We start from the raw sequence: 24953 nt of genomic DNA on the forward strand, positions 1-24953 counted from the left end.
GAACGGTGAGCAAGAGACCGGGAACTGCTGGCAGAAAGAGGGACGCCAGCCCAACATCCAGCCTGAAGGGCCATGCAGCCAGCCAGAGAGGCTGAAGGGGAGCTCACCGACAGCACCCGTCCCCAGCAGAGGGGCCGTGAGATGACTGACCTGTGCAGAAGCAGCCTGTTGAAATGCACGTGCTTGGGGCTGACCCTCAGCTCCACCTTCACCCCCTGGCAGCACAGGGGGAAGACCACCGGCTCTGGGTTCTCCTTAACGCGGCAGACGAGCTTGTCTTCCACCAGACCAGCTGAAGTGGGGTATGCCCAAATGCTCAGCTTCTAGCCCCGTCCCCGAAACAAGAAATACAGAAGAGCACTCAGTGAGCAGGAGGAATGGCTCCTGGGCACTTACACCAGTGCCTGCCCTACCTGCTGTCCCCTACCTGCTTCTCGTTCGGTTTCAGCCTCAGGCTGGGAGGTTCTACAAGGAACGTGTCCGCCTTGAGATCGCGCTCAAAGGAGAAACGCGCCTCTACTTCCAAGGGGGTGACGTTGAGGATGGTTATCGTCTCACAGTTGCTGGGACAGTCCAGTGCCTTGTACCTGTCCACAAAAGGGGAAAAGGCTGCAGAGGAGACCATCGCCTTCATCCCACACCAAGGAAAGCGCCATGTCCTGGCAGCGGGAGGCTGCACTGCAAGACCATGTACCAACAAGCAGGCCAAGAAAAAGGATCATTTTCAGGGGCACACTGGATGCTATGTGTGTCCATCCTTGCGTTACTTTGATGTCCACCCCTGTACTTGGTGCCTCCAGCCCAGACGCGTGATGATGCACAGGCCACTTAAAGAGCATTTTACAAATTAGAAATTCAAAGATGCCTGGAAAAACAGAGGTACTGCAGGCACGTGGGTTCTCCCCCTTTCTTTGTTGGGTTTCCTTCCCTGCAGGGTACAAAGAAATGCTCTTGGAAAGAGCTTTTAAAAATAGTTTAGCTTTTGTCTTCCAAAACAGTCACGAGATTGCCTTGTATTTCACAGGTTAGCTCAAAGTCTGAGGGAAGGAAATAGAGAGGATTCATTCCCAAGAGGAATGCTGAATTTAAAAAACGTCCCTTCCCTCGGGTATGGAGCAGATTTGGGAGTTAAAGGGTTAAAAAGCACAAACAGAAACCCAAGGCCATGCAGCAGCCTGGCTAAAGATCCTCTTTTGGGTTTTGAACTGTTTTGATTTCATTTGCTTGGGTTGTCAAAATACCACTGGCTCTCCAGAGCTCCCATGAAGAGGAGAACTTAATTTCTAATATTTAAAAAAAAAGCTAAGTTAAAAATAGAAATGCGCCAGCAGCTACAATGGCAACTTTTTCAGGCAGACTTTGTCCAGCATTGAGGACGGGGAAACAGAATTTCCATTTTCATTCCTCTGCAGATCCCCCACGCCCCCATATCGGCAGGTCGAATCATAAGGCCTTACTAATATTACAAACGGATGAATGTTTTATAAAACCATCAGCAAAATAATTGCTTGTTCAGTCCACCTGTAGAGCTCAAAGCACTTTTAAAAAACACCATAAAGTTCATTTCTTAGGTGGCGAAGCTGAGATGTGGCGGGGAGACACAAGCTGCTCCAAGTGACCTTCAGGCTGGAAGCAGCACATGGCTCTGGCCACCAAGGCACCCACCGGGGAGGAAGATCAGCTCCGTCTCTCCCCTGCTCCTCCAGGACTCACTTGCCCATCATCTGCTCAAGTTCACACATCTGTGGCCCTTCAGCCCCCTGCATCTCCCAGGCAGGTCTCCACCTGGGCCTGCCCTGAATTGTGCCTCTGGGACGGCTCGTCCCCAGACGTGTCCGTGACAGCACGAGGCCCTGGAGGTGCCATCCCAACGTCCCATGCTGCGCAGGCAGCGCATCAGGATGCTCGCTCAGGGCGGGGAGCACGTACCAGTTTCTTGACTTCCCACACAGCAGTGGTCCAAAGTGGAAGACACCCGTCTCCGTGACATACTGCTTGAAGACAATGTCGTCGTCTGCCTTGCTCTTCCTTCGGCGGGGAAACACCAGCCTGGGCAGAGAAAGCAGGGAATGAAGAGCTGTGAGATGCTCCAAGTAGAAAACCTGGTCAGAAAGCCGTAACCCTTACTGGTGGCTGCGGTACCAGTACTCCCAGCTCCAGGCATGGGACAAGATGCTGGGCGGCTCAGGCAGCACGCTCTGCCCGAGCCAGAAGGTCACCGGGGTACAAGGGGCAGCCCTGGCTCTGAGCCCAGGGGGGAGCAGCGTGGGAGGCTCCCAGGGGCAAGCCTTACCGTGGGTCTTGGCTGATGGTGGGGTACAGGCAGGTGCCCCTGCAGGGCAGCTGGTACAGTCGCTTTGTCCCCAGGATCTCGAAACGCAGCGTCTGCTCAAACTGGCCCAGCACCGTGGAGCTGAAGTGGACCTTCAGTTCCACCTCACCGCGGGCAGGCACTATCCACCGGCAGCTGCTCAGCCTGGCAGTTAAAGAGAGGGCTTCAGACACGGCTAATGAGCAAACAAGACGAGGAGGAGGGCTGTGGACTCGCCATCCCACGGAGGCACCAACAGAGGGGCCCTGAGGAGCTGGGGATGACAGACCTCACTTGACAGGGTGGCCATGAAGCAGAGCGATCTCCTCAGCCCTCAGCTCACCTGACATGTCTCGGCGGGGATGGGACCATGTCCTCGCCGCTTTGGTGCGCCCCAGGAGAAGATACGGGTGCTTCCCTGTCCAGCCCCTGGAGACATCTCCTGCCCTGACCGGAGCTCTGCTTCTCCCTCGCAGCCTCCCAGCTGCCCGCAGCTTTCTCCTCACTCGACTGGCTCCTCACAGGGGCGACCTGCTCCTCTGGGGTCTGAGCCACAAGGGGAGGGAGAAAACAGAGAGGTGAGACCTGCCCCGAGACATCCCCCTCCTGGAAAGCAAGCTGTGGGTTTGTTAACAATTAGGGGAAGCACTAAATAAACAACCACATCTGCCCAGGGACTTGGTCTTCCTCATCAGGTCTAGTTTTGCCTACAACACTCTCCTTGCCCAGGACCTCAAGGCAAGGCGAGGGTTTGAGGTGTTTTTTTAAACCGTTATTCTCATCTTACAGACATCACAGTGATCCTTCCCCACCCACCCCCCTGCCCTGGCACCTTCACTTCGGGCACAACGGGGGCATCCACGAGACTTACGGCAGCATTCTTGTCTTCTTCTGCAGTGGCGCCTTCTGGCACAACAAAGACAAAGTGCTTGAGGGCTTCTGCTGCAGGGGCCATCCGCTCTGCCGGGTAGTGGATCACGGAGTAGAAAGCAGTAGGGGGGATGGGAAGCCCGGAGGGACCCAGTCCAAGGCTATCCAGGACCTAAAGCGTAAGAGAAAACCCTGTTTGTACTCCTGTCACCTTCATCCTCACACTCACTCCTTAAAGGCACGGAGCTTTCGGCAATGTGGTGGGGGTTTATTTATATCGGGCACCGTGCTTCTTCATGCCCAGTGGAGTGGGCAGGCTCCAGAGCAGTGCCAGGACCTACAAGTGGGACCTAGAGAGAAACCTCTCCCTGCAGTGACTCAGCTGAAGGAAACCTGAGCTGCCCTGCCCTGGGACCATTTGCAATGATTTCCAGGCTGGGAAATTCTCTCAACAGACGGGATGCTTGTACAGAGAGCACTCCTGCTTCCCACCCACCTGAGGGATGGTGAGAACCTCCCGCAGCCATGGGGCTGCTGCGGAGCCATTGTAGAACATCATCGGTGGCCCGGACAAGGCTCTGTGCCATTGTCACCTGGTGGGACACGATGCACCGGGGCCCAGGAGCACGGCAGGCTCAGCCTCCGAGCCTCACAGGGCTTTACCTGCTCTGCCGCTGGCAGCTCGCTGCTCTCCAGGATCTTCCTAGTCACATCTTCTGAGCCCAGCACCTGGATGTCCAAGCAGGGCACCCCAACACCCTGGCCTCTGGCTGACCCTTTTGCACCTTCCCCTTCCAGCTGAGGTATTCTGGCATCCTCAAGAGCCTTCAGTTCTGCCAGATGCTCTTTCTCCAGCCTCCCCTGATGCTCCTTCTCTCTGTCCCTCCGGCTCCTGGGGCTGGATGTGTGCTGGGGCTGCTCTTCTGCTGGGTGCCGTGCGTCCTCGTGGGTCAGGGGGAACAGCAGGATACCCTGAACCCTGTCCCAGGATGACAAAATATGCGCAACATCCTTCTGCGACGTCTCGTAGATATTAAACCTCAGGGCTAAGTTCTCGCTGTCACTCTGGGCCTCATTTTTGGTTTCCCCCTCTTCCAGGTCTGTGGGGTGTGCAGCCGCTGCCAGGTGGGCATCCATCAGGGTGACCTTGCTCTGCTTTTGCTCATCTTCCTTCGTGCAACGTGCAACAGAGCCCGGGTGCTTCCTTACAGATCGTGTCTTGACCACCCCCTTGGCGACCTCCGACCTCCGGCTGTTGGATGTGTTGGTGTTGCTGGTGGGACTGTTCATGCCCTGGGCAGGAAGAGCAAAAAAAGCAGTGAGCATTTCAAAGCACTGACTCAGGTGCTGTAGGGCAGCAATGATCTTTACAATAGCACCCCAAACCTCGCTCGAGACCTGTGCTAGGCACCCTACAAATCCCAGTTCAGAACATAGCTGGTACCCAGTTTAGCTCAACAAACCAAACTCTTCAGTGTCAGACTGATGAGGAGTCCTGCAAACCAGCTGAGGAACAGAACAGGTTCCCAACCCAAGCAGAGAACTTAAGACACCTCCTTACTCCCGTGCAGTCCTCTGGGTTCATTTCTGGTGCGCTGAGCATCCCTGTGGCTGGCTGATCCTTTGCAAAGTCTGCCTGCTAATGAATACCTAAGGCCTGGGGGCATCTCCTGCCAGACATGTAGGAAAAGACCCCACATCCCAGACAGATCATGGCTCACAGGTGTAAGTCACAGGCAGAGTGGGAAGAAACGCTGGACTAAAACTACCTAGGGCTTCAGTAGTCAGTATGTGGAGTTACATGAAGCCAGGACTCAAAGGCGGCATGATCTTAGTAGAGCAGCTCTAGCAGCAAACCCATGGGAAGACACCCCGGTGCAGCAGCAGCACGATCAGACCCCGGTGGTTGTTTCCCAGCACAGCCCCACATGTTGCTCCTGACAGGTGCTCGTCCCCAGCACTGCGTGGGGCTCCCTGGGGCACGGCGCAGCTCCGTAGGAAGGTCCCCAGGGCTTTCAGTCATCTCTGTAAACAACCACACACCTGCTTGCCACCAGGCCGGCTTTTCCTCCTCAAAGAATTCTCTTGGTCTTTTCCAGTCTTTCTCTTCCCCTGCTCAGAATTCTTCAGCTCTTCCTCCTTCAAGCGTTCCAGCTCCTGCCGACGCTTTTCCTCCAGCTGTCGAGCTAGCTGCTCCATCTCCCTTCAGCAAGCCAAACAGAAAACATGCCCGAGAGTCACCACCAGAAGCCTGGGCTTGCCGCCATCCCAGCTGGTCCTGCACTTCGTTCCCTGACCCTGAGGCCAGGCAGAACCGTTAGGCCATCTCTGTGGACCTCCCTCAGCCTGGGGAGGCTGGGAATATCCCATGTGAGGAGAGGTGGGAGGGGACCTCCAGGGCCAGCCAAACCTCAGCCTTGCTTCGTAAGGTCAGCCTGGGCTGAACGAAGTGCGGAAACACACGCTCGCTTTAAACAGGTCCCCCTCCCAGTTTCAGACTTAGCCTGTGCATCCTCCTCAACCCCTGCGGCCTCCCCTCCTGGGCTGCTTTGCTGGATCAGAGCTTCTCCCAGGCTGACCTGCTGCTGCAGCTGAGGGTGAGCCCAAGAGCCACCGGCTTCTATGGCCAGTGTCGCTCAGGAAGGAAAAACCTAGGAGATCAGCAAGGACTTCCCCTACGGCAGGACTGGCATCTAAACCAAGCCAGCACAGCTGCGCCTCACACCAAGCCACACCACAACCCCTCTGGTGTGGGGAAGAAGGGGGGTGAAGATGAGAACCAACGTAATTAACTTAGAGACACTTCTAAGAGCAGCGGTCAGGCAAGCCCAGAGCCCAGGTCCCGGCAGCCACCGTCTAAACCCGCGGGCTCTCCGCTCAGCTGGAGAGAAGATGTTCTCTCCCGGGAGGAAGGGCCTTCCTCTGCTGGGAACCTGGGGGGTGGAACTGCCCGCTTGGAACAGACACTTTCGGGCCTTCGCCCCGTGACCCCTCTGAGCTCAACCGAGGTCTCCGGAGCAGGAAAACCCTGCAGGGGCACCCTCCTGGGGAGTTACAGGCGCACAGACCTCTGCCTCCTCTCGCGCTGGACTTGGCGTATCTTGTTATGAAGCTGAATTTTCTGCTCCGCACTGAGGGCATCATACTCATCCTCGTCCATCTCCCAGAGACGTTCTCTCTCCCTGCGGGCAGCTTCTTCCTGCTCCCGCCCTTCAGCCAAGGCCAGAGGAGAAACCATTAGCAGAGCTTGCTGTTGGGGGTGAGCTGCCAGGATTCACAGCTGTGTCCCGAGCCAGCCGATCACCCTGCCAGGAGATGCTGGGGAGCTCACAGCCCTGCTCCAAAATTCAGATCAGCCCCTGAACTGTCAACAGTTCACGGCGAGTTCCCGCGCCTTGCCTGGCTCCTGCGCACCAGCGTGGCAGGCAGCTGCTGCTGCTGCTTCGGTACTGAGCCACAACAGCTGGCACTTGTGCCCAGGCTTTCACGGTAGAGACCAAGGGAAGTCTTCCCAGCCTCAGCTCTGCTCTGCTGCATTTTAAGCGACTGTGAGCTGAGCGCTGGCTACACCCAGGCAGAAGGTGGAAGGATTAATAAGACCACTTCTTACAAGCTCTGCTGGTAACCCAGATACACACAGATAAGGCTGAGTGCTTGACAGGGAAGATTTGAGAGGTGCGGAGATGAAAAGTCTCACCTTCCTGCTCTTTTGCAGCTGTCTCCCTGGCTTTAAAGGACACATAATCCTGGAACAGGTTCACGACGTAGATGTGAGGCCGATTTCCAACAGCTTTGAGCAGGCAGAGGAGAGCAGATGCCATGTTGTGCGCAAAGAGGGTTTCCAGGCCATCAAACACCACGCCCTGGTAGCAGTCACTCAGCTGCGAATAAAGTTGAAAAGGAACAGCTTTTCTAGTCAGCTGTGGCACACACGGGGCTCTCAGCCAGTCAGTAAATGTCCACTGTCAGCAGATGTCAAAGGACACCAGCCATCGTTGTGTCCAGCGCATCAGCCCAGACGAGCTCTGATCTTTCCCCACGTTCTGCCACCTTGGGGCATCTGCAGCTTCCCCCAAGGATCCCTGCGTGCAGCTCGGGGCTCCTCTGAGAGCAGATACAGACCTCCTCTCCAAACTGCCTCGCTGCCTGTCTCTCTGGAGCAGGAACGCAGCATCTGCCCCCACCCCACCCACGTACCTGGAGCCTTTCGGAGAGGATGGCCACCAGCAAGTCCTCGGGCAGCACGCAGCTCAGACAGCCCAGCCCTCCCTCTGTGCTGCCACCGATGCTCAGCCGTCGCTGCGCAGGGACGCAGGGAAGGGGAGGGTGGAGATGAGAAATGGAGGAGCCCTGCAATGTTGAACGCCACAAGAAAAGTAAACCACTTGGGTAACCCCTGAACAGTTCCAACTGCTGGGCTTGCAGCCAGGGTTTTCCACTAGCGGGAGGCTCGAACCAACCCTGCAGGCCAGCAGCTCCAGGGGACAACCCTGGAGGACACATCCCGTGGCTTGCAAGCCCCCAGCGCAGCATCCCGCAGCTTTGCCCACTGCCTGCGGCCACATTAGCCAGGACTGCACTTTGCCAACAAACTGTTGAGGCCCAGTCGAGATTTCTGCCAGAGCACAGGGGTTTGTTCCCACCCCAAGCATGCCCAGCTGGCGCTCTGCACCACACACCCACACACCAGCCCCCACTCTAAGCAGCCCCTTCGCTTCTCAGAGGCAACAGAAAGGACCCAGGCATTAACCAGCGCAGATCACGCTTCACCTGGCAGCTTGTCGAATCCCTTCGATGCTGTTCCCGGGATTGGGATGCACGGCCATCCGCCTTCCTCTTGCTTGCTGCAGTGCTCACCGGCCTTTGGGAACTCGGGGACTGCAGGCTGCCGTCCTCCCCAGAGCTGGACTGGCGCAGCACTGAGCTGTGCCCGGCCTTGGCGTGGCACTGCACGCTGAGAGAGACATCTGCATTGTGACCTGCAGAGGGGACAGATGGCTCAGCGGGGCTGGCGATGGGTGCTGCGGGGAGCAAGCGGGCACCTTCCACCCCTGGCAGGGACACAGCACTTGTCCCCCAGCCTGCTGGGCACTAGCAGCGCTGCTCTCCAGAAGCAGCTCCTGCCCTGCTTCCCTTACTAGCACGATAAAGCTGAGAGAGGACGGAAAAGCCAGAGAGTTTGTCGTGCACAGCCCCGTGTCCCTCCTTAATAAACATGCACACAGGTGACACTTTGCACAGCAGCTCCCCTATGGATCAAGCCAAAGATTCGTCCCCCAGCACCATCATTTTCCTACCTTGCACCCATCCTGCCTTCTCCCGTGGAGACTGTAACGGGCAGCCCTGCCCCAGCGGCATCACCCATCTCCACGGAAGCTAAACCCTCTGCCTGGGATAACCCCACCCGGCACCCAGAGCCTTTTCCCTTCCACCAGCTCCCAACCACCCAGGTTCAAAGCTGAGCAATGTAAAACGTCCCCCGCCAAGGCCAGCGTCTGGCCTCACCCTGCAGAGCTCAGGGCAACAACTGCCCAAGAAAGTTTCCCCAAAGTCTCCAGTCTCACATGGAGCACAGCACAGCACGCGCCAGCTCCGCAACCTGGCAGTGTCAGTATAGGGGGAAAAAAAATACATTTCCAGAGAAAAAGAGCTCATCTGCAGTGAGTCTCATCCAAAATTCCTCCAGGAGGTTATTCTTCCCTTCCTCTCATGTCTGTGAAGCTACACTCACAGTCAGTCACCTAGAGCTTAATGAGCCACTTCAGAGGGTTATTCCTTGTTCAAGTGGGCAGCAGTTCTGCCTGATGGCCACAGGGAGCAAGCTGGATTCAGCTCTGAGAAAATGTTTTTATAAAGCTCTGAGAAAGGTACGGGTGTGCTTCACCACTCCCAGAAAAAGGGACGTGTGTCAAGAAGCCCAGAGGCAGTAAAAATGCCTTTGTCTGACCCCTCAAAACAGAGCTGCTTAATCACCCGAGCTGTGTTATGAAATGGCTCTGCATTTTTACACGCTTGCACCCGTGCTCCCCAAGAGACCCAAGGGCTGCCAAACTCCTCTGGAGCAAGCAGAAGCAGGTGGCCGTGGTGGGTTTCCAAAGCGCCGCTCTGCGCCCAGTGTTCCTCCTTACCCTCATCCTCTGTCTCCTTGTGGCTCTGCTCAGCGGCAGCCCTGACGCACAGCTCCCGGGCACGGAGCCCTGCCGCGCTGCTCCCGTCAGAGATGGCTTCTGTCACCACGGCGTCGATGGACAAGCAGGCAGTGCCGTAATATTTGGACAGGGCGACCGCTGCCGCTGTCTTTCCTTGAGAGAGAGAGGAAGGCGGCTTGGTGACATTTGCAGGTGAAGCATTCTCAGGGACAGGCTCTGGAAAGCCCCCCCAGAGGCTTTGCAGGTTTCAAGGACAGTCAGAAAGCACATGTCCCTTTAGGGGACACCACGAGGGAGGCAGCTTCAGCACGGTCAGAAGCGCTGAGCTCCAGAGGCAGGTGGATCGCCTCCACCTCCGGTTCAGCCCAGGACTCTGTCCCTTGTGGTGTGACCTCAGCCCTGGGCCAGGACATTGTTTCGAGCCCTGTCCCACCACCACCGTTCGCTACCCTGTGCTGGTGGGTGCCAGCTGGGCACAGTCTGGGGGTCAGCACGGGCTAGGGGCTGCTCCCATGAGGAAACACGGGCACTAGGCAATGTGGTCCCATGCAGCAAGAGGGACATGGCCACCCCGTCTGGGGGGACAAGAGCCTAGCTATACGGACACAAGATGAGCCACACCACTGGCACCAGCTAGGCAAAGGCCTGGGACTGTTTCACGGACCAGCAGAGCTGTGGCTTGCCTCGCTTCGCTTCAACTGGCCGACCAAGCACCACGGCCCACCAGGATAAGTCTCTCCTGCTTCCCGCTCTCCTTGCAGCCAACAGCTCACGTACCTGTCCGAGGTGCCCCATGGACGATGATGACGATCCCTCTGCGGTTTCCGCCTGTGCGCCCTTCTGCAGGGATATCGATGCCCAGGTGGCGGGCGATGGCCCTATGGACAGGGCTGTCGGCCAGCTCTCCCGCAGCCTCCTTGCTGCTGCTGGTGCTCTGCTGGTGCTCTGCTGTGTAGAACCAGGTAGAAAAGTCAGCCTCCTGCCTCCCTGTGACCCTGATCGCCCTCCCCATCCCCTCAGATCCTGCGAGAGGAGACTGCTGAAACCAATGTCACAGCCCAGATCTCATCGTGCCTGTCCTCGAGGCTCGCGCAGATCCAGCTGCTGGTGAAGGGGCCTGTTCAGAGCACAGTAAGTGGGGTGGCAGGAGGAGGAAAGAGCATCTGGCAACACCCAAGAGGCCCGGGCCACATCTTCCATGAACCCTCCCCACGGTCCTCATGGGAGTTTGGTCCCGGGTCCTGGTGCCTAAGGGGGGTGACAGGTGCAACTGGGCATTGGGAACAGTCCCGAGGGAGATGGCACCAGGCTGCAGTGAAGCAATGGAGGTGGCACTGAAGTCCACCGCTGGGGCTCTTTTGCTACAATGGACAAAATAGGTGAAGAGCTTCGGGTTACCAGCCGTCCCGCGTCTTTCCTTAACACCTTCCTCCTCCTCTTCCCCACATTCGGATTCTGAATTCACCCTGTTGGACTGGCTTTCATCGAAAAGGGAGGGGGGAACGACCGAGCTACGGGGTGAGGTGCTGCAAACAACCCCAGCGGAGTGCTTTCTGCCCCCATCTGACAGGTGCCAGGCACCTTCAGAGCTGGCCGAGGAGGAAGGACGTGGGGAAGGAATGGCAACCTGCTCTTGGCCATTCCCACTTTGCAGGGCCACAAGCAAAAGCAAAAATCTCCTAAGGAGGGAGACTCCCAAGGCACCGAGGAGCCTGTCCAGGGGTATTCTGAGCTTGTGCTTGTGTTGCCGCGAAGGAACAAATCTAAACCAGCTCGTTAGATTAGACTTGGTCCTACAGGCTGAAGAACTCATCTGAGCCTGCTCTTTGCAGCTGAGGGACACAAGGGGACACCCTGATGATTTCCCCAGTGTGTGGCAGTAAGATATGAGCTTGCTTTAGCTGCACTCAGGGCTGCGAGAGGATGCGTCTCACAAGCCACAGGTTTTCACCTGGCAATTCCTCCACCAAGCTGGGGAACAGGCGGCTGCTAAAAGCACGGGCTTTCCGTGGAGAATGAGGTCATGGAGAACTCAGGGTACGCAGCCTGGACTCCCTGCTGTGTCCACACTCAGGACAGACCATGCCAAACCCTCACCCTTGTCCTGGTCCGCTGGGTCCCCGGTCTTGGGCTTTGCTTGATCATCCTGCAGCCTCTTCTGGTCCTGAGAGTACTCCAGCACCTCTGGGGGCAGCTTCTCACCCGGGCCACGCAGAGGCAGCAACAAGGTGTTGCGGCTGTCGTAGTCCTTCAGCATGCGCAGGACCTGTGCGCGGAGGGAACAGAAACCACGTACAGGAGGGGTTTCTTGACCACACGAACACACTGCCCAGCCAACCAGTCTTCTCCCTCATGCCTTCCTCCCAACACGGACTACCCAAGCACCCCCCTCCGCCTGCCAGCAGAGCTGGCTGCCCCTCAAGTGCCGCCAGGCTGTGCCCTGGGGACTGCCTCCATCTCCCTGGCGCAAGCCCGGGAATGCCACCACAGCGCTGTGAAGCTACGGCAGCACGCACACGGGGACCAGACCTTCCCGCTCACCTGCTCCTCCTCAAGGTACTGCTGGTCAAACTCCAGCGAGTAAAACTCGATGGGAAACTCACACGGGTTCTTCACCACCACTGTCCCCTCCGCCCCACGGCTGTATGGCAGCACCGGTCCCAGCTCAAGCACTGGGGGGCTGAACTCCAGCTGCGGCTCCAGACCTTGTCCCGAGACCTGCAGCTGGAAGTGCTGGCTGCTCTGGCAAATGTTAATCTTCAGCCTCCTTCTGTAGGACTTCTGAAAAGAGAGAAGCACAGAAAGGTCCTGCACTAAGTCCCAGGTGACAAGGGCCTGGAATTCAACCCTTGCCCCAAGGTCAGCGGTGTCATCAGTACCTCTAAGGTGAATGGAAAACAGGTATTTAATTATAGCAGAGGCTGCAGCACCTGCATGCTGGCTCCGGGTAACTGGGATGGATCCTGGGTGAGGTGTAACTGGCTGTTTGGTGTCAGATCTGAAACAGTCTGTCACACGTTTTCACCCAGTCACGAGGGAGCGCAGTGCTCCTGAGAAAGGTCCTCGGGGTTACGCTGCCCAGACACAGCTGTGGCACTGCTGCATCAGGCAAACACCAGCCACGCAAGAGGCAGATGAGCTCCCGCTGGCTAGAAATAAGGGTCATCTTCTCTGCTCAGCGTTTGGCTCTGGCCAAAGCCCAACACAAGCTGGTTGCATCCCTACTAGCAATTCTACCGTCCCTGGGACTGTTCCCAGGCATGGAAGCACTTGTGTCCATGCTGTCACACACTGCCAGCTTCCAAGTCACTGTGGCCACATGCAAACTGCCTTTGGGAATGCTCCATCGCTTAAGCTGACTCCCAGACCGCGTGGGAACACGCAGGCAGGTTGGGCCAGAGCCACAGGGACTGCTAGCAACGTACCGCTACAGGTGACAGTCCCGCCGTGCCCAGGAAGGTGTCTGGCGGCTGTTTTGTCTGCTGGTACCGGCAGCAGGATTAGCCCAGGTTGGCCCTTCCAGGGTTGTCCCCTGCGAGCATGCCAGCTGCTCTGCGCCGGGGCGTTGCAGCCCGCAGATATGCCCACACCAGGTGGAAGATGAGGGGAAACAGGTGGATCTCCTCCACGTGCCGAGAGGGAGCCACACCGCCGAGCCTGGATGCTCCCTGTGCAACTCCCCGTGGGGATTCCAAAGCGCTTCTCAGAAGTGCGCGCTACAGGGGAAACTGGGGCACAGTGGGTACGGGGCTGGCAGAAAGCTCCATGCGGAGGCCAGACCTCATCCCCTGCGCTGGGCTCTCATTTCCACACTGCCCTGCCAGACCTCCGCGGGGTGACACCTGCCAATCTCACCTCTTCCACGGGTGAAAACCTGACTCGCATGTTGCATCGCTGTCCGGGAGCGAGGGTTCCGGCCGAGGGCAGTGCCTCAAAGACACGGGGCTTGGCTTCCAACTCCTGCAGCAGCTTCCGACGCATGCTCGCTGACAAGCATTTGTCCACCTGGGCACAGAAACCAGGCGTGTGAGGTGGCCTTTGTGGGGACAGACTCTTGGTTCCTGCCGTGCTCTGAGATACTGTTACGGTGCGGAGAGCACCCACGTCCAAACCAGACGTGGCCACCATAACCTGGTGGCACCATAAATGGGAGCAAAGATGTGTAGGCAGGGCAGGCAGATGGGGAGGCACTGTCCTCAGAGGAGGAGGAATGGGTGAAGATGGCAGAGAAGTGAAGCATCAGCTAACGAACAGGTCCAGGCGAAGCAGCCTTGCTCCGTACCCTCAGAAGCTTCCTCAGCCCAGCTGTAGCCCAAGCGCCCAGGCAGCCACGGGGGCAGAAAGGGCAAGAGAGGCAAAGAAAACCCAACCAAGAAGTTACGTGTCACACGTTGTCTGTGCTTTACCTTAACAGGCTCGTGCACGGTGACGAACCATTGACAGGGGACCTGGAGCTGATTGTGGAGCTGGACAGTTTCTTCCCGGCACTGCCCACACTGGACAGCGGAGAACTCCAGCCTGTCCCTGGAGAGGCAGAGGGACGGCACAGTCACGTCGGCACGGAGGCGGACATGGAACGTGGGGCCACCTGCTACCTAGTGAAGGACAGAACATCCAGCTGAGAGACCAGGTGACATCTGCGGCTGTGTCCAGCCTGCTGCCTGCCCCAAAAGGTGGTACCTTGATGGGCAGGAGCACGTCCACCTCTCCCAGTGGCAGGTTGGCGCTTTGTGGGTCAAAGCGCACTCTGAATGTCTTAGTCCTGCAGCAGGGCAGGCACTTCACATGGTCCAGATCCACGCTGAAACCTTGAACAGATGAAAATAAAGCAGCTGAGATACATCTCATGCCGCTTGTGTGTCACAAGCACGTTAAGGCCACGCGGGTGTCCTGGCTGGCAGCTCTGCGAAAGACCCCCTTGTATCCCCGGAGAAGCCTGCTGCTCTTTCTCCCTTGTCACCGCCCAAGGAGAAAGCGTTTTTGCAGCCAGAATCCAAGGTCCACATGGTAAAAATGAAACCCATCAGCTGAGCTTCAGCAATTCCTTCCTTGGGCATCTCAGGGAAGGAGGCACAGACCTCCCCAAAGGAGAATTTCCAACGAAGGTTCCCCCATGCTGCGGTGTTCCCTGGACAACAACTTAGAGAAGACACCTGACCACCCCTCAGACACAGCAAGTCACCGTTTGATGGGACACAGCCTTGCCTCAGGGCCTGTCGTGGAAGCCTGTTTTGATACACCAGAGGATCTCACAGGCTCTTTTCTCAATAAAGGCTCAACTGAAGGGCTATGACATCATGAAGTCTAAACAAAGCACTTCCAAACCACAAAGGGTCCCGTCCGTTTGCAACATGAGCCCACAGAGAGCACAAAACCTCGGCTGTCACTCATGGTAGCCAAGAGCAGAAGATGATGAGAGGTGACCAAGGTGATCAGCCCACCTAGTCCCTGAAATGAGGTGTCAGGGCAGTCCCAGGCAGACCAGGTCTCTGGGCACTGCTGGCCAGGAGAATTCAGGCTCTAAAGCACTGAGCAGGGGGCAGTCAGGAAGAAAAAAGCTGTACAAACAGGCACTCAACCCCCCCACACACCCAGTGACTTAAGCTCATCTGTCAAGCCCACGGGAAGTCCCTCCAGCACTGGTTACCTGTGCCACACAAGACACGTCTATCGGCGAGGAAGGACACAGGCAACCGCCCGGGGTTGGTGATCTTCACAAGGTGTGTGCGGACGGTACCAGGAATGACACAGCCAAAGTCCAGGATGTACTCAGGCAGCTGAACTCTGAAAGGAATAGAGACATTCCTTAAACCACAGCCCGGCTACATTTCCAGGTGGACAGAAGACACAAATAAAGTGGGTATTTGCTGCTGTAAAAACCCAGCTCAAGCCTGTGAAAGCCAAGGCCTGACCACCTGGTAGTAACACTTTGGTAAGTCACGGAGGGTGCGTCCTAGGTTTTATCAGCTACCAACGGGACCTCAACATAAAATTGTGTTTAACTGGTCGCAGCTCCTCGGCTACAAAGAGCCACTGTGGCTAAGTCCACCAGACCTCCACTGGCCTCAGTGGAACTGCTAACCTGGTGTACAGCCCAAGCCTGAAATCGCTTCAGGACCTTGCAATGAGATTTGCCTGCACAGGCAATCTTCCCTGCTCTGCAGCCAGGTCTGTCCCCAGAGCAGCCCCGGGAAAGGCAGGAATCGACACCTACAGCGTTCAAGGGCAGCTCCTTCTCCAGAGCAATCCCACTCGGGAAAGCGCATAAGTGGTCTGTTTTGCAGAGCATTTTCTTCCTGAACCGGAGCCTACCGTGCCCCTGCCTCATCAGGAAGGAGCAGAGGGAAGGACCAAGGCACCCAGGCAAGCCCTACGGTCCCACCAGCATCTACACCCCCTGCTTTAGGGTTTCTCAGCCCGTGCGATTCCCTGCTGGCTTTGCTTAGCGTGGCCTGTCAGTTGGAACAAAGATGCCAGCTTTGAGCTGCCTCTTTCAGAGCTGGTCAGCAGGGACGGTGTCTGTGCTGTCTGGAGGGGCTGGATGGTCTGCACTGCACCCCCTCAGCACTAAGAGCAGAACCCAGCATCTGTGGGGAGCTGAGCACCCCAGGGTGGCACTATGAAGTGAGGACACTCGGCTGCTCACAGGGAGCACGTCAGAGCTACCAGGGTCAGACCCTTTCTGCAGTGCCCAGCTACTGCCAGCTCTGCAGACACCAGGAGCTCTCGGGAGCAGGGGTGCACTGCTGGGTGTCACCCTTGGGGCACCTGGAGTCTCTACTAACTTGAGAAGCCTCCGACGAGCACGCTGGTCAAAGGCCACTTCCTCTGGGGGACCGGAGCTGAGAGCTTTCTGCTGCTCCAGGGCATGTTCCTCTATCAGCAACTGCTCCATCTGCAGCTGCAGCTGCGTGTCCCACTGAGGAAAGGAAAGAGAGCGGCTGGTTAGCAAAGGTCCTGCCCAAGGCACAGGCTTGTCTCTGAGAGAGGATCCCACCCTGATCTTGTTGAGAGGGGCGATGGAGTCCCTCTGCCTCGCTGCTCAGCGTCTGTGACACCTCCTGCTCCCTTAGTCAAGACCTGATCTCAAGGGAAACAAACTCCTGCACCTTCGCCTGCCCAGTCACTGTCACAAAAGCTGATCTGGCCAGACAGACAGCCAGACAAGCCAGGAACCTTCCAGAGCTCCGAGTATTTGCCTGCCCCCAACCAGTGCCAGAGCAGCTTGGACAGCAGCTCTCTTGGAAAGGGAACCACGAGAAAGCTGACGCCTCTTGGAGATGACCGCTGACAGCACAGCCCCAGGGCGCAGTCAGGCTGCTGCTGGTAAGCTGGGTCGTGAGCAACAAACCCCTCAGCCACGACCCGCAGCTCCTTCAAAGTGCCAGGAACTCAGTCACTTGAGCACTGCCTTCAGGAGCTCTCCCTGAGGCAGTCGGGGAGCTGGTGCATCTGCTGGAGGGACAACAGCCAGAGCTGGGCAGCCCCTGGGGCAACGCTGAGCTGACACATGGTCGTGGCCAGGTGCGGGCAGGGAGGTCCCAAGTGCCAGCAGGGCCCCAGGAAGCCTGCTGCGGGGTGCCCAGGGCTCGAGTGACACAGGGGCAGGGTGGCACATGCCAAATGGGGCTTCTCACCGCGGTGTCCGCATCGTCCCTGGGTGGCTCCGCGGCCGCAGCCTCCCCCAAAGCAACTGCTTCAGCTCGCTGGCTGTCCTTTGCCATCTTTTCTTTGGCCTCTTTGAGGGCCTTCTCATATTTTGCATTTCCTGGAGGAAGAAGAGATCCACAAATAGAAGCGTGGACGCCGTGCCAATCCCACTTAAGCTGGGAAGCCCCACTCCCCTGATGATGGCCTCTCCCAGAAACAAACTCCTTGAGCAATCTATGGGAAGTGGATGCTGCTGCTCCTCTCTGAATCCTGACGTTCACTACCACCCACCTTCCCCTCTACAGAGGAGCATCCCATCCCCTGCAACGCCATGGCAAATCCAACCCTGCCAACATCCCTGCCAGCCCGCGTTACAGCTTCCCCAAGCTTTTCTGCCCAGCCGCCACCTTCCCAGGCCTCCGACAGATATGCTGGCAAGCTCTGCAGGGTGGTTCCTGGGGCAAAGCCCACATGGACTCACCTACTAGAGACTCAGGAAGCAACCCGAGGGTTGAGTGTTGCTCTGACAGCCCTGAAACCTCCAGGCTCAGTGGGGGTGGGGGTGAGCTGCCCTGTGGGCATATGACATGGGGAAAAAGCCAGGGGACCTTCCTGCGGAGCAGAGAGGCAGTGCTCACCGCTGATGTTCCTGGGCAGGTCCAAGCAGATCCTGGGAAGGGTCCCTTCTCCTCTCAGGGTGATGCTTGCTGGTTCCAGGTGACCCACTTGAATCTGCAAAGCCCTGCAGAAGACTCCAGGCACTCCTGGCAGGTAACAGACTTTGAGCACTTGCTCCTTGCCAGGTCCAATGTAACCCTGCAGGGCACGGGAGACAAGAGAGGGAATGCACCAAAGAGCGTTTGGTGGGGGGACGGCTCAGGCGACAGACACACTGAGAAGAGAAAACAGCTTCTCCTATGGAAGAAAACGTCAGACAACATGGCCTTCTGGCTTTCTCGTATCCTAAAAGCTCGAGTCTCCTACACCAGGGTGCAGTACGTCCTTCAGAGGGCTCGCAAGGCTGCATTCCCACAGCACAGACCGCCCTTTGCTCAGCAGGAGCGCAGCTCTGCTGCTCACAGCGCTTACCCTCTGCTAGCAAGAGCCAGACTGAATAAAGAAAAGCTCTTTTACCAGCTGCTGTGGAAGACGAGCTAAAGCCCATGCCCTCAGCAGGGCCAGCAGCTCCTCACACTGCACGTCAGTGGTTCCCAGGCTGCTGCTGAAGGGCCTGACTCATTCATCATCCCAACCAAACATCTCCTGCCTGCGTGGTTACACCAGGGGTGCGTGAGCCCATCCAGACTCACAGCGACCTGCAAACATACATCTCTGGAAATGCAGGAGCAGACTAGGACAAATTCTAGGGAAGAAGGTGTTGCTGGGAAGGACATCTCCTCTCTGGGCTTCCAGAAAGGCTCTCCAAGCCTCAGGCTGGGCTCACGCCAGCCACATCGAGAGCAAATGGAAGCAGACAGCAGCATGGCTCTGGGTGACCGGGCACAGACGCAGACGCCTTTGGCTCGCCCTCTGCACGCTGGGCTGGACCCTCGGCTCCCCGCTCCCCTTCACGCTGCAGGGGAAGCCGCTGAGTGGGACAGCTCCTGCCACTTGGTCCCCTGAGCCCGTACTCCAGCGCACAGCACAGCTGCAGCAAAGGTGAGCCCTGCCAAGCTGCCAGCACCCACGCTGCTGCTGCAGCAGCTGGCTGCACGGGTCCAAGCAGAGCTGCGTCTTCGGAAGCCCGCGGGAAGAGGGCATCAGTGTGTCATCCCTTGTAGGAGACGGGCACGAAAACAATGTGAAAGCCATTTGGCTTCCTCTTCCCCTTGCAAAAAGAGACAAAGGTAAGAACGCTGCTTCAGCTCAAAGACATCCACGCGGGACTAAGAAGCTGGGGCGCCGGGATGCTGCAAACTCCTCTCCTGGCTGTTCCAGCCCCGATCCTCCCTGACCCCCTCGCTGCCCCACAAAACTGCTGCAAAGCAGCAAAGCTGGAGGAGGGACCAATACAGGGGCTGCTAAAATTTCTGGCAAAGCAGCTTCATGCCCAGGCAAGACAGTATTTCAGTCCTGCTTAGTGCTGGCAGGGGGCAGGTGGGGTTTCTTACAGGCAGGGACAGGGAGTACGCCCTGCTTGACCACACAACCTGGGGAAGGTGACCCTCACAAGAGCCTGCACCATCTGGCTCCAGTGTCGGCACAACCACAGAGCTCAGCACTCGGGGTCCAAAGAGCTACCGAAGCCCTCGTGCCTCCCGCCGGCGGCTGCTGCAGGATGCCAGAGCCACCCACCAGCAAAGGCCATGAAGGGGCTCTAGTAGGACCGCGCTTGCTCGACCTTCTCTGCCACCCAGCAGCAGCTGCTTACAGCCCTGGCTCTCCGTGCTGGTTTTGTGGCTCTGTCTTCCTTTTCTTTTTTTCCACCCACCCCACCACCTTTTTTCCCTATAACCCTCTCCTGGGCAGCCTGGCCAGGGTGAATCACTCGTGCTACTCACCATGCTGGGCACGGCCAGGGGCACGCCGAGCGGAGGGCTGTCCGCAGCGGCTGCGCTGGAGCCGAGCACCACGTAGGTGAATCCCATCTTCCCTCTGTTCTGCAGGGTGACCTCCGCTTCCCTGACTTTGTTAAACAGCTGGAGAGAAGACAGAGGAGCGGGAAGTTACAGACGCAGGTCTGCTGCTGGGAGTCTCCTTCCCTTTTCCCTGGCTTGAAAGCACATGAACACAGCGCAGAAGCAGGGAGCGCAGAGGAGGTACAGGCACTGCGGTGTCCTGGGTTACCCTGGGCAACCCCCAGCCACAGGGTACCTCTTAGCCCTACGCAGGAACACTATCGACGGCAGCACGTAGAGGTGCAGTAATAAATAAACCAGGGGATACAAGCCCCCTGCTCTTTAAGGTGTCACCTAACAGCCAGCTGAAACAAAAGAGGAGGCATCGAGGCATTTCAGAACAAGAGGCACCTGCATACAAGTATTTGCAGGCAAAACAGAAGCAAAAGTAGAGACAGACAGGGCAACAGCCAAACAGGGCCAACAGCTGGAAGGGTCTGTGGGGATTTTAACTGAAAAGGAGTGCCAACTGTTCTGGGACATTCTCTCCAGATGCAGTGACTGGAAGCCCAAGTTAACTTCCTCCCTGGTTTATTTTGTTGATTAATCAAGAGCATTAAAAGAAAGCATCTCCTTGGACCTCAGGCTTTAGGAACGGATGGGCGGATGAGGGTCCTGGGGACATGTCCCTTTGGAGATCACCACGGGGTCCCTGCCTGTCCCGGGAGGCAGCGCTCGTTACCTTGAAGAGGAGGAAATCCCAAATATGGGGGGGTAGAGATGGCCATTAAAAAACAACTCTGATGCAGAATGTATCACCCAAAGGCAGTACTTCCAAGCGACAGAGCCAACAGAGTAGCTGGGAAGGGAAGAGCGCCCGAGACCTCGGTGGGCAGCAACGCGCCGGCGACAGTTCCAAGACAAGGACCTCTGCCAAGAGAAGCGTGCGGTACCTGCAGCCCGCAGTCGATCTCCGTCACGTCAAGGAAGTAGTTGATGAGCGAAGCCTCCCCACTCAGCGCAATCTCGTAGGTCGGGCCTCCCTCCACACTGCACAGCGCCGTGACACGGGCAGCAATGTTTGTGCGGCCAACGAAGGTGAATGTGACGCGCTGGCTCTTGCCCGGCGGCAGCACGCCGTACAGTGGCAGGACATCAAAAACCTGGAGGCAGGGGAGGAGAGACAGAGATGTCGAGCGTGGAAATTGATGCAGAAGAGCAGCCGTGGCTTGGAGCAAAGTACAGATGTGGCTGGAGGGGCCTCTTCATCACAGGCGAGATCACCCTACTCTCATTCTGCATCCATTCCACTTACCGGTGGGAGAGACCCTGGGAAAAATCTTCTCCCATACTAATTAATGTATTAATACACTAAATTAATTTGGGATGTCTCCTGGCAGCAAGACATTCTCTCAGCTGAAGAACTTGCCTTTAAAAACACTTTTTACTGCCTTCAGAAACACACGAGACTTGGAGATGAGAGCCCTTGGAGCTGGGGGTGGACTCCAGCCCAGCTCGTCTGATTCCTGACACTTTTCACTCTCTCTCCGACCCACACACTGCTCTCGCAAAAGCTACTGCAAAAGCTACTGCAAAAATTTCCTACCGAGCACCTGATGAGCAACAAGATGAATACACCCTCCACAGGCGCTGCACAGGCAGGACCCTCGGTCAGCCCTACATGGCCGGTTGCTTCAGCAGCGCTGCGCAACGTGCTGGGAGGGATGCGAGGCCACTCCGTGAGCAGCACCGAGGGCCACCAGTGGCAGCAGGGGCTACGTAACTGTTTGCCACGCTGGGAACGGGGAAGTGAGACAGATGCCCACTTACCTCCTCCGCTCCCGAGGGGAGGGGCTCCACCTCCACAAACCGCATCCTTTCCTGGGTCCTCACCGGCCTCCGACTTTCCAGATCCACAGCAGCGGACGGCAGCAGCTGGAAAACAAGCACCATGGGCTACAGGAGGCAGCTGGCTGGGCTGAGGGGGATCACTGTGCTGCAGGCTCCACCGCCTCATCGAGCCAAGAGCAGCTAAGATGGGACACAGGCACACACCAAGTACGGGGACGCCTGTGCCATTAGCCGAGTGTGGGTCCAAGACCCGTGCGGATGAGACACGAGGTGCAGGTGGAGCCCGTGTCACACCGGCAGGTGGGCTCGGACCCACCGGCTTGCACGAGGAAGCGGGGTGCTCCCAGCACCCTGTCCTGGCAGGGACCTCGAGGGCACGTTGCACCCTCATGCCACCCCAGCTTTGCTCACTCCTGCCCAAGAAACGCACCAAACACCCCACCCCTGGACAGCTCAGGTTCTCCATGACAACAATAGGAATGCAGCTGCAAGCGAGAAGTGTCAAAAAGGGGAAATAAGGACTTCAGAAGTCCTTGGCACAGCTGTCCCATTTCAGGTGGTGCTTAGCTTTCCCCTTGTGCACTCGTCAGTGCCGGAGGGCTGAGGATCGCCGTTTCTCTTGAATAACACCATCCTGAAAAAGGCAGCTGAGATGTTTTCCTGCCTTGCAGCAGCTGAGGGCTGGTGTTTAACCTCAGAGGTGCCATCCTTTAAATGGAACCTCGTCCCTGGGCTTCTGACCCCTATTTATAAGCAAGGGCTTTGTGATTGCTCTTGAAGTTTAAGAATACCTGCTGCTTCGGTAACATGAAGGAGGGCTTTGCGCTGGGGCTCTGACATGGGCAGGGTATGTACAGCACATCCTCAGGCCTAACCAGAGGCTACATCTCTCCAAGGAGATATAAAGCACTGGGGAGGCTGAGCCTTCTCACATCTCAGTGCTCTTTCTGTTGTCTCCACATCTTCCAGCCTGCAAAGCTTTGCCAAGGGCATATGCCCAAAGACGCTAACCCACATCTTTCCCAGGCTTATGGTCTCCCACCTCCCCAGGAAGGCTACATGGACATTGCCTTGATACAGTGACACAAGCAGAAGACAACACTGCAACCCAGATGTATCCTTTGAAGCAATTTTGGATCCTACCTAGCCATATCCCCTTGAATTTCCCTGCTTTATCTGCGCATACATGGCAACAAAGCAGGGCACAAAAATGATTTCATGCTTCTATCTGAAAACATTCAGCCGCGCTATTCTTTATGCCTACCAGGTATCCTTTTTCCTGATTCAGAAAACACGTGCAGAGCTACAACATTAAAACCACTGATATTTAGATGTCAGCAGGTGCAACCCCCCTCCTTGAACTTGACACCAACTCCGGCACTTTCAGAACCTCCTGTGCTCTCCTATATCCTTTTTTATTGCCCCAGGAGCAGCCTCTGTCCCACGCGAAGCAAAAGGTGCCATCAGCTCCCACTAGCACCAAGGCCAAGCCCCAAAGCACCAAGGCTCACCAGGAAGGTCAGCAGACCAAAGGCTGTTTCCCATACTAAGAGGAAAAGACAGCGACTTTGTCAAGTCTCCATTTATAAAAAGGCAGCTCTGTGGCCATCGCTGCAATACTGGGGCTCGGGCGAAGGCAGAGACGTGACAACGGGTGGCTCTAGCTGGGGCTGAGAAGGTGGTACATGGAGACCAGTACTGGGCAGGGCTTGACAGAGGAAGGGAACTGGAAGCCTCCACATCACGGTGCAGGTAAAACCCCTCCTTTCACAGTGCAAAAAAAACCCAGCCAAAAAACCCCAACCTCACCACAGGTCAGGAGGACCTGAATGGGCTTCTCCAAACAACACTACCCTACTTGTCCCTCCCCATAAGCCCCGTGTCCAGCTGCTGGCCCTGCTGCCCAGCCCACTCTCAGGGCACATGGCAGCAGGGCAGCAAAAAAGGGACGCTACGCTGGCACCAGCACGGCTTTTTGGTGGCAAGCTGGGGGAGGCAACGCAAAACAGTGAGCGTACAAGAAAATCTACCTTTGCTTCCAGGGAGTCCTCTGCATCTGCTGGCTCTTGGGCAGGATCCCCCACTGCTCCCAGGGCTTCAGCTGGCTCCTCTACGCATCCATCACTGACACTGCTCTCTGCAGATGCCGAGTGCTCCGAGCAGGCTCCCTCCTCCTTCGGTGGCTGGGGTTTGATGAACAGTTTAGGTGCTGGAGGGCTGAACCTGGAAGAAACCGTAACTTCCATCATGAAGCTGCAGTAGGAGGGAGGAAGACCTGGACAAGCAGCTCCTTGGCAGGACGTGGCCCCTGGGTGGGCACTGGTGCCGCCAGCCCAGGAATGGATCCGACCTGGCAGCTCCAGAACCAGGATGCAGCAGGTCAATGCTGGGGGCTGCCCAGGGACAACGCTGGTCCAGCAGTGGCAACTGCTTGCCATGAGGAACTGCAGATATCAGAGGTGAACACCTTGCAGGGAGACAAAAGGACAAACTGCACAAAAAGGTGGGACTGAGACACAAAGGGGCAGATCTGGATGGCGATGCGCCAGCACAGACCCAGCGCCGCAAGGAGGTTTTCAGCTCTTCTAGGTATTTACCCTGAATTCTCCCCTGGGCGGTTACGCACAGCTGCGGGTCAGGACCAGCAGCGGCGATGGCAGGAGCAGGGACGGAGCCCGCCGCCTGCTGTGCCTGAACCCCGACAGAGCCGACACGAGCCCAGCACGGGACACCTTCGCACACGCAAGGAACACGGGAAGACACGTCAAGCGGCTCCAGGCAGAGACTCGCAATTAAACAGCCCATTGATCCCCGATGAGCACCAAAGCAGCCGCGATTAGTACTTTGGGGAAGGAAACGCTGGTCATTTTTAATCAATCTATTCCAATCGCAACACCGAGATTCAGCTCCCTGCCGTGCCACAGGTACTCCTTGGCTGCAAAACAGCAGCTCGAACCGCACCTCGCGCCACAAAGGCTGCAGCTCTGCTGAAACGAGCTTATAACCGGTGTGGCACGTCCTGATGCCATCATTACCTCCCCAGCAGTTTCTAAACACAAACTGTTGGAGGACAAATTTGGCAAATGGTTCAGCAAAGCAGTTCAACCGCTCGTTTTGCAAACAGAGCCGAGTTTATCCTTTGAGCAACAGCAGCCAGTAAAAAGCATATGAGTTAACGTTTTCAGAATTCCCAAGTGACTCTGACTATGGTCCCTGTATGAAATTGCAGCAGGTGCTCACAGTAGCTCTGCTTGGATTTCCAACGCCACGTGGAGGGACGCGCTCAGGCCATGCCTACCTGCCGCTGTGCCTAGTCGTAAGCGTTCCCCCCGCCGTCAAACACGGCACATTTTTTACAGCTGGGAATTCAGTGCCTTGAACCACGGGCTCCAAACAAAGATTTGTCTTTAGTATCTAAGGCTGGTTTTCATTTCTGGATTACAGGCTAACCCGGAAGAGATCCCGCCTGACTTGCCCTCCCTACAGCGACATGCAAGAACACGGCTTGGCCCAGGTGAGCCCCTGACAGCCCTCCCTCCGCCTGCTGCTGGGACGCCACGGGGA

At 57.0% G+C, this 24953-nt stretch overlaps 1 pseudogene; it reads right to left on the reverse strand.

Annotated features, from left to right (window-relative positions):
* The window catches only part of LOC106630953 (hydrocephalus-inducing protein homolog), a 93590-nt pseudogene that overhangs the window by 11836 nt on the left and 56801 nt on the right, over window positions 1–24953 (reverse strand).

The sequence above is a fragment of the Falco cherrug genome, unplaced genomic scaffold (assembly GCF_023634085.1).
Source record: "Falco cherrug isolate bFalChe1 unplaced genomic scaffold, bFalChe1.pri scaffold_41, whole genome shotgun sequence".
Lineage (NCBI taxonomy): Eukaryota > Metazoa > Chordata > Aves > Falconiformes > Falconidae > Falco > Falco cherrug.